This window comes from Callospermophilus lateralis, chromosome 15 (assembly GCF_048772815.1).
Source record: "Callospermophilus lateralis isolate mCalLat2 chromosome 15, mCalLat2.hap1, whole genome shotgun sequence".
In the NCBI taxonomy this organism is placed as follows: Eukaryota; Metazoa; Chordata; class Mammalia; order Rodentia; family Sciuridae; genus Callospermophilus; species Callospermophilus lateralis.
The window spans coordinates 40,450,067-40,462,658 of NC_135319.1; the positions used below are offsets into that span (position 1 = coordinate 40,450,067).

Here is a 12,592-nt window from a genome sequence, read left to right on the forward strand (position 1 = left end):
GAATATTATATTTTAATGCATTAAACAAAAATAAAATTATGGCATATGCAGGTAAATGGATGGAGTTTGAGAATATCATGGTAAGCCAAATAAGCCAATCCCAAAAAACTAAAGGCCGTATGTTTTCTCTGATTACTGGATGCTGATCCATGATGGTTGAGGGTAAGGGGGCAGGGGACATATGGGAAGAATGGGATTGGGCGAAGGGGAGGGTGGGGAGGAGTCCTGGAAGTAGGAAAGATGATGGAATGAGATGCACATCATTATCCTAGGTTCCTGTATGATTGCAGGAATGGTGTGTTTCTACATTGAGTACAACCAGAGAATTGAAATGTTGCGCTCCATTTGTGTATGATGAACTGAAATGCATTCTGCTGTCATGTACAACTAAGTAGAACAAATGAAAAAAAAAATAATACATTTTTTAAAAATAAAATTCCCAAAACAACAAAAAAAATATGTTTTAAAAGGGGAAGGGGAGGTTAAGGAACAAAAAGAGCTTTCAGTAAATACTATTATCTTTTAACTGCATAGAAAGAAAGCAAAAAAATAAATAAATAAGAGGAAAATTATCAAGATACAACTAATAAAATGATGAGATTACGTTCTAGATTATTTCAGAGCACACAGAGAATCTAAGAACATAAAAAGACAAAAATATTTTTCTTCTTGAGCAGTATCTATTGGGAAAAAAAAAAATGCCAGTGAATCTCATGGACAGGATAAATCTTATGCCTGGGAATGTTGGGAATGACTTTGCTCTCTTGCAGTACCCATGGAGAAAATGGGACCACTTGTGTAGCTCTTGCCAAATTAATCCCTAAAAGAATAATCTCAAATTAGATAAAATTAGCCCTTACCATTCTCAAGTTTAGTGCTCCCCTTGCACAATAAATGGGGTTTAGGCACTTCACCTTATTTAGTGAAGAGAAATGGTATCAAAAAATCTCAAGAAAAATAGATGTGAACACATATTAAGGGAGAGCACTTAAATCGGGGATTCCCGAGATCAAGGATTTGCCTAAGGTACCTTGAGGAGGAGGACGCTGACCTTTCCGGTAACATTGAAGCAGTTTTAAACTAGTAAGAGCCGCGGGCAGGAGCTGCGCATGCGCCCTGGGATCGGCGGCACCTCCTCCCGCGGCTCCCGGCTGCCCGGGTCCCCAGGAAGCGGGCGAGGAGAGTGCAGAACTCCTCCTTTCTGAGAGCTTTAACTAGATAACACAAATAAAGCACCCAGGGCAGTAGCCAAACTTAACGAGGGAGGAAACGAATGGCATTTAAAGGTAATGAATGCAGATCTAATGCGCGGAACTTGGTTCTCAAACTATTCCAAGGATATCTGTCTCCTGAGAGAGCGGAGGCCACACTCTCCCAGTTGTGGAGATGAAACCTTTAGAGAGATGAAAATGGGAGATGGGCTGCTTGAGCAGAAATCGGGGAGGGGCCAGCTTACGAGGAGAATTTTGAGTCCTCACGCTTCCCTCCCCAGATTGCAGGAACTAGAGTTCAGAAGGCGACCCTGCCTCCCGAGGAGAGAGCCGCCAAAAAGGCGCATTCCTCACAGAAAGGCAGACATTTTCGATAGCGCGGGCCCGCTACACGGAAGGCGAGTGATGTTTGTTTCACAGGAATCTCAGAGAGTCAACGAGGAAGCGGGAGGGCAAAAACCTAATCAGCGACCAGAAACCAGGTTAGGTTGAGATTTTCGGAACGCAGCTAAGGGAAGGGTTTTAAAGACCTGCGTATACCTCTACTGAAGGGTATTTCCATTATTTCTTCACATCTACACGGTCAAGGAGGCAACCCGAACCTTTTGCCCCAGTCGCCTCAGAGAGAAGTTTAGGGCGGTTGCAGGCTCCGCCCATTCCCGGGTCTGGCGCGAGCGCAGTGGTTGTTATACTAAAGTGTCTCCGCCTTTCTCTTGTCCCTGTGGCAGCGATGGCCGAGTGGTTAAGGCGTTGGACTTGAAATCCAATGGGGTCTCCCCGCGCAGGTTCGAACCCTGCTCGCTGCGGAAGCGGGTGCTTCTAGTTTTTAGCTTTTAATAGCACCTACCAAGGATCGGCCTTACCCTCCTTGCTGTGTGTCCTATACCTGCTTTTGCTGAGTGCTTTACCAAGCCGAAAGAAAAGCCAATAAATACTGCCGGAGAGTACTCTATTTTATCAAGGAAAGAAGTCTTTCTCTACCCTAAAAGGCAAGGGAGCAGTTTTAGAATCCTGATGCTCAGTATGAAGGGCAGGTTCACAAAATAGAAATAAAATGCATATAATCATTGGTTGAAGTTGCAGGCTTCCTCAGCCTGAAAAAACTATCATCTCACTAAAACTAAGGGCAAAGCTATGCTACCTATCCTTCCATCTCAGAATCATCACCTCCAGTGGTTCCCCAACCATATCTAAAAGTGATGCTAATTTTTAAAATTTAAACTTCTACTTACAAAACATGATAAACGCATCCACATAATGCAACACTACACACGTAGCCATTAAAATGATTTCATGATGTGGGAAGGCCTGCAGCATGCATTGCCAAATGCAAAAGTCGGACAGATTACAAAACAGAATATGACTACATTTTTGTTAAGCAATTCATTTTTATACTGGCATGGGGGAAATGGAAAAAAAAGTTAGCAAAAAAGAGAAAATGAATGGAGGCTGGGAAGAAACACACCAAAACGTTAGTAGGATTGTTATCTCTGAGTGGTAGGATTTGAGAGGATTTTAATTTTCTTAATAGATAGTTGTGCTTAAGTGAATTTTCTAAAATCTTCATATTAACCCGGTTGTGTTTTAAATAAAAAAGTTGAATCGTAAGGTCAGGCTTCCTCTTTTTTTTCCACCCCGCTTCACTGTTCAAGGTTTATTTGATGTTTCAGTTGGCATGACACTTTGGAAAAACATCAATTTCCTAAAGTTAGAAATAGGAATGGCTTATAAAACCCTGCAAATATCCTGATGCTGGGCCATACTTAACCTGCATAGTACTAAAATAGTATACAATAGTTTCACCATCTCTAAAATAATCCTGCCAGTGTTGCACAGGCTCCAGTTGCTCTTCCTCTTTTCTTTCACCCCCTTTCACCATGTTCATTATGCTTCCTAGATGTTCTTGTATTGTTCTCTGACGTCTCTAGGATAGAGATAGTTTTCTGTGATCTCTAAAGTGGATTCCACCCACTCAGCCTACAATATTTGGATAAGTGTCCCCCAAAGGTCCATGTGTTAAATGTTTGGTCCCAGGTGATCCTATTAGGAGGTGGTGGAACCTTTAGGAGAGAGAGACTTATGGAATGTTCTTAGGTCATTGGAGGTATACACTTCAAGGGAACTGTGAGACCCCAGCCCCTTCCTCTGTTTCTTTTGCTTCTTGGTTCATAAAGTGAGCAATTTGATCTGCCACATGCTGCCCACCTTTGCCATGTGGTACCCCTACCAGAGGCTCAAAGCTATGGATCCACCTGATCTTAGACTGGAACCTCCAAAACCTTGAGCCAAATAAACCTGTTCTTTTTTTTTAATTTTTTTAATTTTATTTTTGAGATGTAGTTGGACACAATACCTTTATTTTATTTTTATGTGGTGCTGAGGATTGAACCCAGGGCTTTGCATGTGCTAGGCGAGCACTCTGCCACTGAGCCACAAACCCAGTCCCCAAAATAAACCTTTTCATTTAGAAAATTATTTTGTTATAGTGACAGAAAGCTACTGTTGTACAGCTCCATTCCATTTAAGACTTGGCTGAGCATACACACTTACCACATTTTAAATCTTCAATCTATCCTCTCTTCGCATCCCCATCCCTTCTGCTTCCATTGATATCATTTATAGTAACTGCCATCATTTCCTAGCTGTCCTCCTTCCTTTTATCAGTAAGGATCAGCTGCATTACAGAAACCCAACTCTAGTATTTTAAACACATAGAGGTTTATCTCAAGAAATCTAAGAGACAAATACCATATCTGGATCCAACAGACTGAAATAATATATAACTTCTCATTTATTTCAGCATAAAACTTTTAAGGATTTTTAGCTGGTTGCGGTGGTGTACACTTATAATCCCAGCAGCTTCGAAGGCTGACACAGAAGGATCACAAGTTCAAAGCCAGTCTCAGCAATTTAGCAAGGCCCTAAGCAACTCAGTGAGACCCTGTCTCTAAATAAAATACTAAAAGGGCTGCGGATGTGGTTCAGTGATTAAGTAAGTGTTCCTGAGTTTAATCCCTGTACCAAAAAAAAAAAAAAAAAAAAAAAAACTTTAAGAATTTTTGACTGTCTTAGTCTGTCTTGAAATGTTAATGCAAAAAAGTGCCAAACATGCCATCAAAAAGGCAAATATAACCAGGTATTGTGGCACACACCTGTAATCCCAGAAGCTGAGGCAGGAGGTTTGCATGTTCAAGGCCAACCTCAGCAACTTAATGAGGCCCTATGCTACTTAGTGAGACCTTATCTAAAAATGAAAAAATAGGGCTGGGGCTGTAGCTCAGTTCCCCAGCACCACATAAAAACAAATAAAAGTAAAGATATTGTGTCCATCTACAACTAACAAAAAATACTTTTAAAAAAAAATGAAACAACATAAAGGGGACTGGGGTTGTAGGTCAGTGGTAGAGCACTTGCCTAGCACTGGGTTCAATCCTCAGCACCACATAAATATAAATAAATAAAATAAAGATATTGTGCCATCTACAACTACAGTATTATTTTAAATAAAATAAAAAGGGTTGTAGATGTAACTCAGTGGTCAAGTACCCCTGGGTTCAATCCCTGTTACAAAAAAAAAAGAAAGAAAGAAATCCAGGGATAGGATATTCTGATATGGAACAGAAAGTGCTCTCCATCTTTGTGCTTTGCCTTTTTAAATACGTAAATCCTGCCCCCTGCTTGTGCCTCACAGCTCCAATGTGGCTGCTTCATCTTCAGATAGAAGGATAAAGGCAAGAACCTTCATATTATGTCTCATCTACCCAAACTATGTAATAGGGTTACTTGTATCTACAAGAAATTCTGGGAGGTGTTTTTAGCTGGCTGTGTTGCTACTCAAATCAAAACTGAAATTCCATTTGTAAAGAAGAAAGGTAGATGTTACTGAGTGGCCTACTCCTGTAACGGGAAAATGAAAACTTTTATAAGCATAGGAACTTCAAAGACAGTCTGGGCCTGCCTTTCCAACCTTTCTTCCTCCCTTTTTTTTTTTCCTCTAAGTTATTGGCAGGCCTTCCCGCACTACTTGCCAGCTCTTGCCTTTCAACCTTTTCTACATATTCACATACAACTACCTATAATATCTTTCTTCTCTTGCCTTCACTCCTGTCTCTTCATTAACAGACAAGAGCTGCCCAGAATTGGAAACCCCTTCCTATTTAGGGGACTTGCTCTCCTTTTGAGTCTAGATATGAAACTGCAATCTATCCACACCCCAATCATACAAAATGAAAAACCACTTACTTGCTATCCCAGCCTCCCTCATCCCATTACTTATCCAACCCCAGTGCCACTGAGTCTATCCCAAAGGTGCTGCAAATTCACTTTATTCTGTATCTACCCTACCACTCAGTCTAAATCAATACTATCTCTCACCTCAACTATTTCTCAACCTCCTAATTGTCTCCTCCACCCACTCCCCTCCTACCTGCTCTTTAAAAATGTACATTTAGTCTGTTAACCCTCTTCTTGAAAACTTAGGAATTCTCATATGTTCTTCTAATAAATATTAAAATCATTAGCATGACCCTGCAGTGCTTTCATGGCACCCTTGCTGGGGCTCTCCTTGTCATTCTCTAGTCATATTTAGTTCCTTTCCCCTCCAAACCCCTGTACTGAAGATTTAACCCAGAGGCCCTCTCCCACCAACCTACACCCTCAGCCCTTATATTTTGACTCAGGGTCTTACTAAGTTGCCTAGAACTAGGAATCCTTCTGCCTCGGCCTCCTGAATCACTGGGATTGCAGGTGTGCACCACCACTGCCAATCCTTCTTTTAGTTCCTTGAAGACACCAAATTCTTTTCCACCTTAGAAATTTTATACATGTTCCAATGTCATCCTCCTTATCAAATTGGTCAGGCCCCCTTATGATGTGATTTCATAACATTTTATTCTTCATCTTAAAAACGTTCATCATACTTCATTAGACATTAATATGACTCTTGCTTTTCTCCATGTGTGCATAGGGGGAGGAGGTAACCTATAAATTCTATTATCCAATATTTAGTAGACCCTCAATAAATAATTTTGTTGAATGAATTTTGTAATTGTGAGAGTCAGAGAGCAAGAGGTATTGGAAAACCTAAAGAGGAGGGAGGTAAAGTCTCCAATGAGAGAGAGTAGACTACTCTATTTCCTTAAACATTGAGGGATGAAGCAAAACTGTGCCTGAACATATGTGTGCCCTGATTGCATAGATCAACAGGACTGTTGCACCAGAACCACCTGAAATATCCCAGCATGGTTTAGCATGATTTATGAGGCTACTATTTTAACATGTTCACTGAAAGGGAGCTTAATCTCTGGAGGTTTCATTAGTAGAGATCTTGTTGTGTAGTAAGGCTGTGGAAAAAGGAAATGAGAGACAAGGCTGGTCTATGACATATGTACAGCTTGTGTTTCAATTTCCCTCTGGAGGAAATTCTCACTTCTGGATGTCTTGTTCCCGGATGTGCCCAATTGTCCCTAATTGTCCCTGAGTATATCTGGTCTCAGACCCTCTCTGAATACTAGAGTGCAAACAATTAATGACATTACCTAAGTCTCTGCTCCTGAGGAGGTTGGAGAAATGGAAGTTCTGAGGCTGGAATTTTCAGGTAAAACAGATGACCTGTTCTAGCTGAAGCACGGATAGAGAAAACTGAGATCTCAGCTCTTGTTCCAATGTCTCGCTTCCTTCCCAACCTTCATGAAGTTGAATGGTCAAGCCCGCACAAGCTCCAGATGCTTCAGGAAATGAATTATTCCTACTTCCTTCTCACTCTCCCACACATCTACTTAGGACTAAGAATAATCTCTCAGGGTTCAAAGAACTCAGTGGTAGAGCACATGCCCAACATGGTGCAAGGCATTGGGTTAAATCTCCGGAAGTACAGTCCATCCATCAAGCAAACAATGTAAACCTGATGCACTTAGATTTACCTTTCCTGCTTTGTCTGGTAAACAAGGCTGGGGCTTTATTGGTATCTCAAGGCCATTTAGAAGTCTCTAGTGACAGTGAATGTGTCCCAGGGCTTGATGCCCTTGATGCTCTCTGCTCCCTGATGATAAGGATGGAGAAGTAACTGAACTTGGCAGGCTTCTCAGATGCTAAGATGGGGCCCAGCTCCAATCTGCTGGAGGGGATCTCAGAGCCCTGTCATTCTTTTAATTTTTACCATAATAAAACTTCCTGCGTCACATTTTTCTGCAAAGACTTTGGGAGAATATATTTCCTTCCAAAACATATTCATGTAAGACAAGATTCTTGGAGTATTTGTCCAGTGCAGGAACTTTAATACATTTTACTTGACACCACAAACCATTCAAAAAGATGAGTATAGACAGCATCCACCTAAAATTTGCTTGTCTTCTAGATGTTCAGACACATATATCAGAGGAGACAGAATGTGTTTTGAAATAATGTGTGTTTGGGTGTAGGAGAACAGAAAAATGGCACATATTTTGTATATGCCTCTGGTTCTTGGGTTACCCAAATTTTTCCATAAAGGGTCAGCAGTAAATATTTTACATTCTGGAGGCAATCTAGTTTCTGTGGCACCTACTGAATCGTGCCTATTTAGTGCAAGAACAGATAATCTGTAAACAAATAATGCATTCCAATAAAATTTTGTTTACAAAAACAGGCAATGGGCTAAATTTGGGTCACAGGCTATATTTTACAGATCTCTAAAGGACTCTTCCTGGTATGATTTAAAAAAAAAAAAAAGTCTTCCCAAGTTATCATTGTGAAAATAGGATTAACTGGGACACTGTATAATGTTAAGTGGCTAATTAATATTTCACTAGTTCTCAGTTTATACACATCTATGAAATCTTCAGATTCCCATTAACATGAATATATGAAGAAAGCACATCAATATCATAACAGTGTATCAACAATCAAGATCTTTTTATCTCAGTATATCAGAATGGCTCAGAACCTTCCAGAATTCTCTTCTGTACATTGTGCTTTTCTGTTCCATTCACCAGAGAGACTGGATGGATTCAGGTCTTAAAATGTTTGTTTCCTCTTTCTGCTTTCTAGAGCAGCTGTACTAGTCTGCAGTCCCATCAACAATGTACACGTGTACCTTTTTCCTCACAACCTTACCAGCATTTATTATTGCTCATAGTCTTGATCATTGCCATTCTGACTGGCAATGACTGAAAATTTAGTGTAATTTTGATTTGCATTCCCCTGATTTCTAGAGATGTTGAACATTTTTTTATATATTTCTTCGCCATTTGTGTTTCTTCTTTTGATTCTTTTAAGGCATTTCTGTTTAGTGCTTTTGTCCATTTATTGATTGGGTAATTTGGTGGAATTTTGTTTTGTTTTGTGGGGGTTTTTTGGTAGTAAGATTTTTTTAGTTCTTTGAATATTCAGAATACTAATCCTCTATCAGTGCAGTAGCTGGCCAAGATTTTCTCCCATTCTGTAGACTTTCTCTTCATGCTCTTAATCATTTCCTTTGCTGGGCAGAAGCTTTTTAGTTTCATAGCATTCCACTTATTGATTCTCAGTTTTATTTCATTTGCTTTGGGGAACTTGTTAAGGATGTCTGTGCCAGCACCTATATGATGAAGTGTTGACCCTATGTGTTCTTCTAGCAGTTGCAAGGTTTATGGTCTAATTCCTAAGTTTTTGATCCATTTTGATTTGAGTTTTGTGCAGAGTGAGAAATAGGGATCATTGTTCTGCATATAGCTATCCAGTTTTCCCAACACCATTTTTTTAAAAGAGAGAGAGAAAGAGAAGAGAGAGAGAGAGAATTTTGTAATATTTATTTTTCAGTTTTCAATGGACACAACATCTTTATTTTTATGTGGTGCTGAGGATCAAACCCAGCGCCCCACGCATGCTAGGTGAGCGCGTTACCGTTTGAGCCACATCCCCAGCACCAGCACCATTTTTTAAAAAGTTCTCTTCTCCAAAATATATTTTGGCATCTTTGTCAAGTGTCAGATGACTGTAAGTATTTGGGTTTGTCTCTGTGGCTTCTATTTTATTGCATTGGTTTTCATGTCAATTTTTATGCCCATACCATGCTTTTTTGTAAATATTGCTCTGTAGTAAGATTTCAGATCAGGTATTGTGGTGCCTCCTGCTTCACTTTTTTTTTTTTTTTTTTTTTTTTTTTTTTTTTTTGCTTATTATTGCTTTGGCTATTCTGGATCTCTTATTCTCAAATGAATTTAAGATTTTTTTTTATTCTGTGAAGAATGTCATTGATATTTTTGAGGATTTCATTGAATACTATATTGGTTGGGGTAGTATGGCCATTTTGACAACATTAATTTTGCCTATCCAATAACATAGAATGTTCTTCCATTTTCTTTCTTTTTTTTTTTAAGAAAGAGAATTTTTTTTAATATTTATTTTTTAGTTTTCGGCAGACACAACATCTTTGTTTGTATGTGGTACTGAGGATCAAACCCGGGCTGCACACATGCCAGGCAAGCCGCTACCGCTTGAGCCACATCCCCAGCCCCTCTTGAAGTCTTCAGGTGGGGTTTTCTGGGTTTTCTAGACATAGAATCATATCATCAGCAGAGATAGTTGGACTTCTTCTTTTGCTACTTGTATCCTTTTGATTTCCTTTTCTTGTGTGATTTCTCTGGCTAATGTTTAAGGACTATACTGAACAGGAGTGGAGGGAGTGGACAACATTGCCGTTTTCCTCATTTTAGAGGAAATGCTTTTAGTTTTTCTCCATTTAGTATGATGTTGGCTTTGGGTTGGTCATAAATGGCCTTTACTATATTGAGGTAAGTTTAAATTCCTTTGACCACTAGCTTCTCCAGTGTTTTTAACATGAATGGGTGCTAGATTTTATCGAAGGCCTTTTCTGCATCTATTGATTTCATTACATGATCCTTGTTCTTAATTCTGTTTAAGTGGTGAATTACATTTATTGATTTGAGTATGTTGAACCAACCTTGCATCCCTGGAATGAAACCCACTTGATCATTTGATGTGGCTTGCTATATTTTATTAAGAATTCTTCATCTGTGTTCATCATGGAAATCAGTCTATAGCTTTATTTCCTCAATTCATCTTTGTCTGGTTTTGGATCAAGGTTATACTGGCTTCATTAAATGTATTTGAGAGTATTCCCTCCCTTTCAATTTTATGGAACAATTTGTTTAAGAATATTGTTAGTTCTTCTGTGAAGTTCTGGTAAAACTCAGCTGAGAATCCATCTGGTCCTGGGCTTTTCTTTTTTGGTAGGTTTTTAATTGCCATTTTTTATTTTTTTAAAGAGGGAGAGAGAGAATTTTAATATTTTATTTTTTAGTTTACGGCGGACACAACATCTTTGTTTGTATGTGGTTCTGAGGATCAAACCCGGGCTGCACGCATGCCAGGCGAGCGTGCTACCAGTTGAGCCACATCCCCAGCCCGCCATTTCAATTTCATTACTTGCTATTGATTTATTTATGTTTTCTATATCTTCCTGATTCAACTTGGGCAGGTCATATGTATCTAGAAATTTGTCAGTGTCTTCAGATTTTCCAGTTTATTGGAGTATGAATTTTCAAAATTGGGTCTGATAGTTCTCTGGATTTCATAAGTGTCTGTGGTGATATCTCCTTTTTCATCTCTGATCTTGATTTGGGTCTTCTCATTGATTAGTTTGGCCAAGGGTTTGTCAATCTCATTTATCTTTTTAAAGACTCAACTCTTCATTACATTGATCCTGTGTATTGTTTTCTTGTTCTCAATTGCATTGAATTTGGCCTAATCTTAGTTATTTTCTGTCTGCTAGTGGTTTGGGGGTTACTTTGTTCTTCTTTTTAGGAAAAAAAAAAAAAAGAAGAAGGTCTTAGAAGACCTTGAGATGGAGCATAAGCATATTGATTTGGGACCTTTCTAATTTGCAACTTTTAAATTAAATATTTAATTTGATTATTTAATAGGCAACATATTATCATGGTTCAAATTACCATGGTTCTTTTTTACCCCGTCCTGCCACCAAGGTCCTTTCTGGAGGCCACCAGGTATCAGTTTCTCAGTTTGTCTCTATATATGCACACACACACACACACACACACACACACACACCAAAAAAAAAAAAAAAAAAAAACAACCACTCTACAGATATATCATTTCAAAACAAATCTGAACCTTGCTTTTGCTATTTAAAGATATATCCTATATTTCTATACAAAGAGTTTTCTCATTAAAAAATGACCTTTGCTGACTTGAAAGCCCTGGGCAGGTAGAGTTCACTGTGACAGAATGGATAGACCACAATTTATTTAACTAACTCCCTACTAATGACCATGAAAGTTGTTTCCAATCTTTTGATTTACCAAAAAAGAAAAAAATGTTTTTAAGAAAACTTGTAGGGCTGGGGATGTGGCTCAAGCGGTAGCGCGCTCACCTGGCATGCGTGCGACCCAGGTTCGATCCTCAGCACCACATACAAACAAAGATGTTGTGTCTGCCGAAAACTAAAAAAAAAAATAAATATTAAAATTCTCAAAAAAAAACAACAACAACAAAAAAGAAAACTTGTATATATGACATTTTCTGTTTTTATTAACAATTCAAAATGCTCTAGTAATAATTTCCATCACTGCAGCCTCTGGTAACTCAAATGCCCTCTGGATGTAGTATTCACTGCCTCTGGCTCATGAAAGGTATATAGCAAAAACTAATGCTACAAAAAATGTAGGTCCAGAGCCTTTCCTATAGATTGAAAAGTGTCATTTATAAAGCAAGGCACTAATAGAAAGTCCATGAGACCTACTCTATTATTGTTTCCATTTGCAGAATCTTTCAGGGGTGAAATGTATAACTATGAGATTTTTTTCAGCTTCCACATGTATATTAAGACACAATCTCAACTCCTTTGCAAGACTGACTTGAGGGTTCATTCACTTTAGAAACTAATTTACTTTTAAAATTCAGGCAAGGAGGTTTATACATGCTGTTATCTATTGCTTTTCCTGTTCCTGTTTTCGCTATGAAAATTAGCCAATATATCGTTCAGATCTACTTGTGACAATTTGATCTTGGTTTACATTCATCCAGACTTGAAAAATGACCACTGCTCAAGCAGATTGATGCTTCCTGAGCCACTCATTTCCAGCACGTATTAATATATCAGCACTACCTTCAAGTACTGTCTTTCTGAATTATTCTTTGTTTTCCCCCACTGCTTTTTAAGCTTCATTAAAAAAGTAACCCTCTAACCATTTTTCTCAAGAGATCTCTATAAAACATCCAGCCTGTTACTGACTAGGCTATATGCTCACAATTCAATTTTTTAGTTTTCTTTTTGATTGTCTATTATTATTAATCTAGCATTTGAGGATTTCTTTTCAACAGGGAGGGTTTGGCTATTTCATGGACAAGTAAATTCCACCCCCCCACACACACACACACACAAA

At 38.7% G+C, this 12,592-nt stretch overlaps 1 non-coding gene across 1 annotated transcript; it reads left to right on the forward strand.

Moving 5' to 3' along the window:
• The first annotated feature begins 1,935 nt into the window (after positions 1 to 1,935).
• Trnas-uga (transfer RNA serine (anticodon UGA)) lies at positions 1,936 to 2,017 on the forward strand. Its single transcript has one exon. It is a non-coding gene; the product is annotated as a tRNA-Ser (tRNA).
• The last annotated feature ends 10,575 nt before the right edge of the window (positions 2,018 to 12,592 follow it).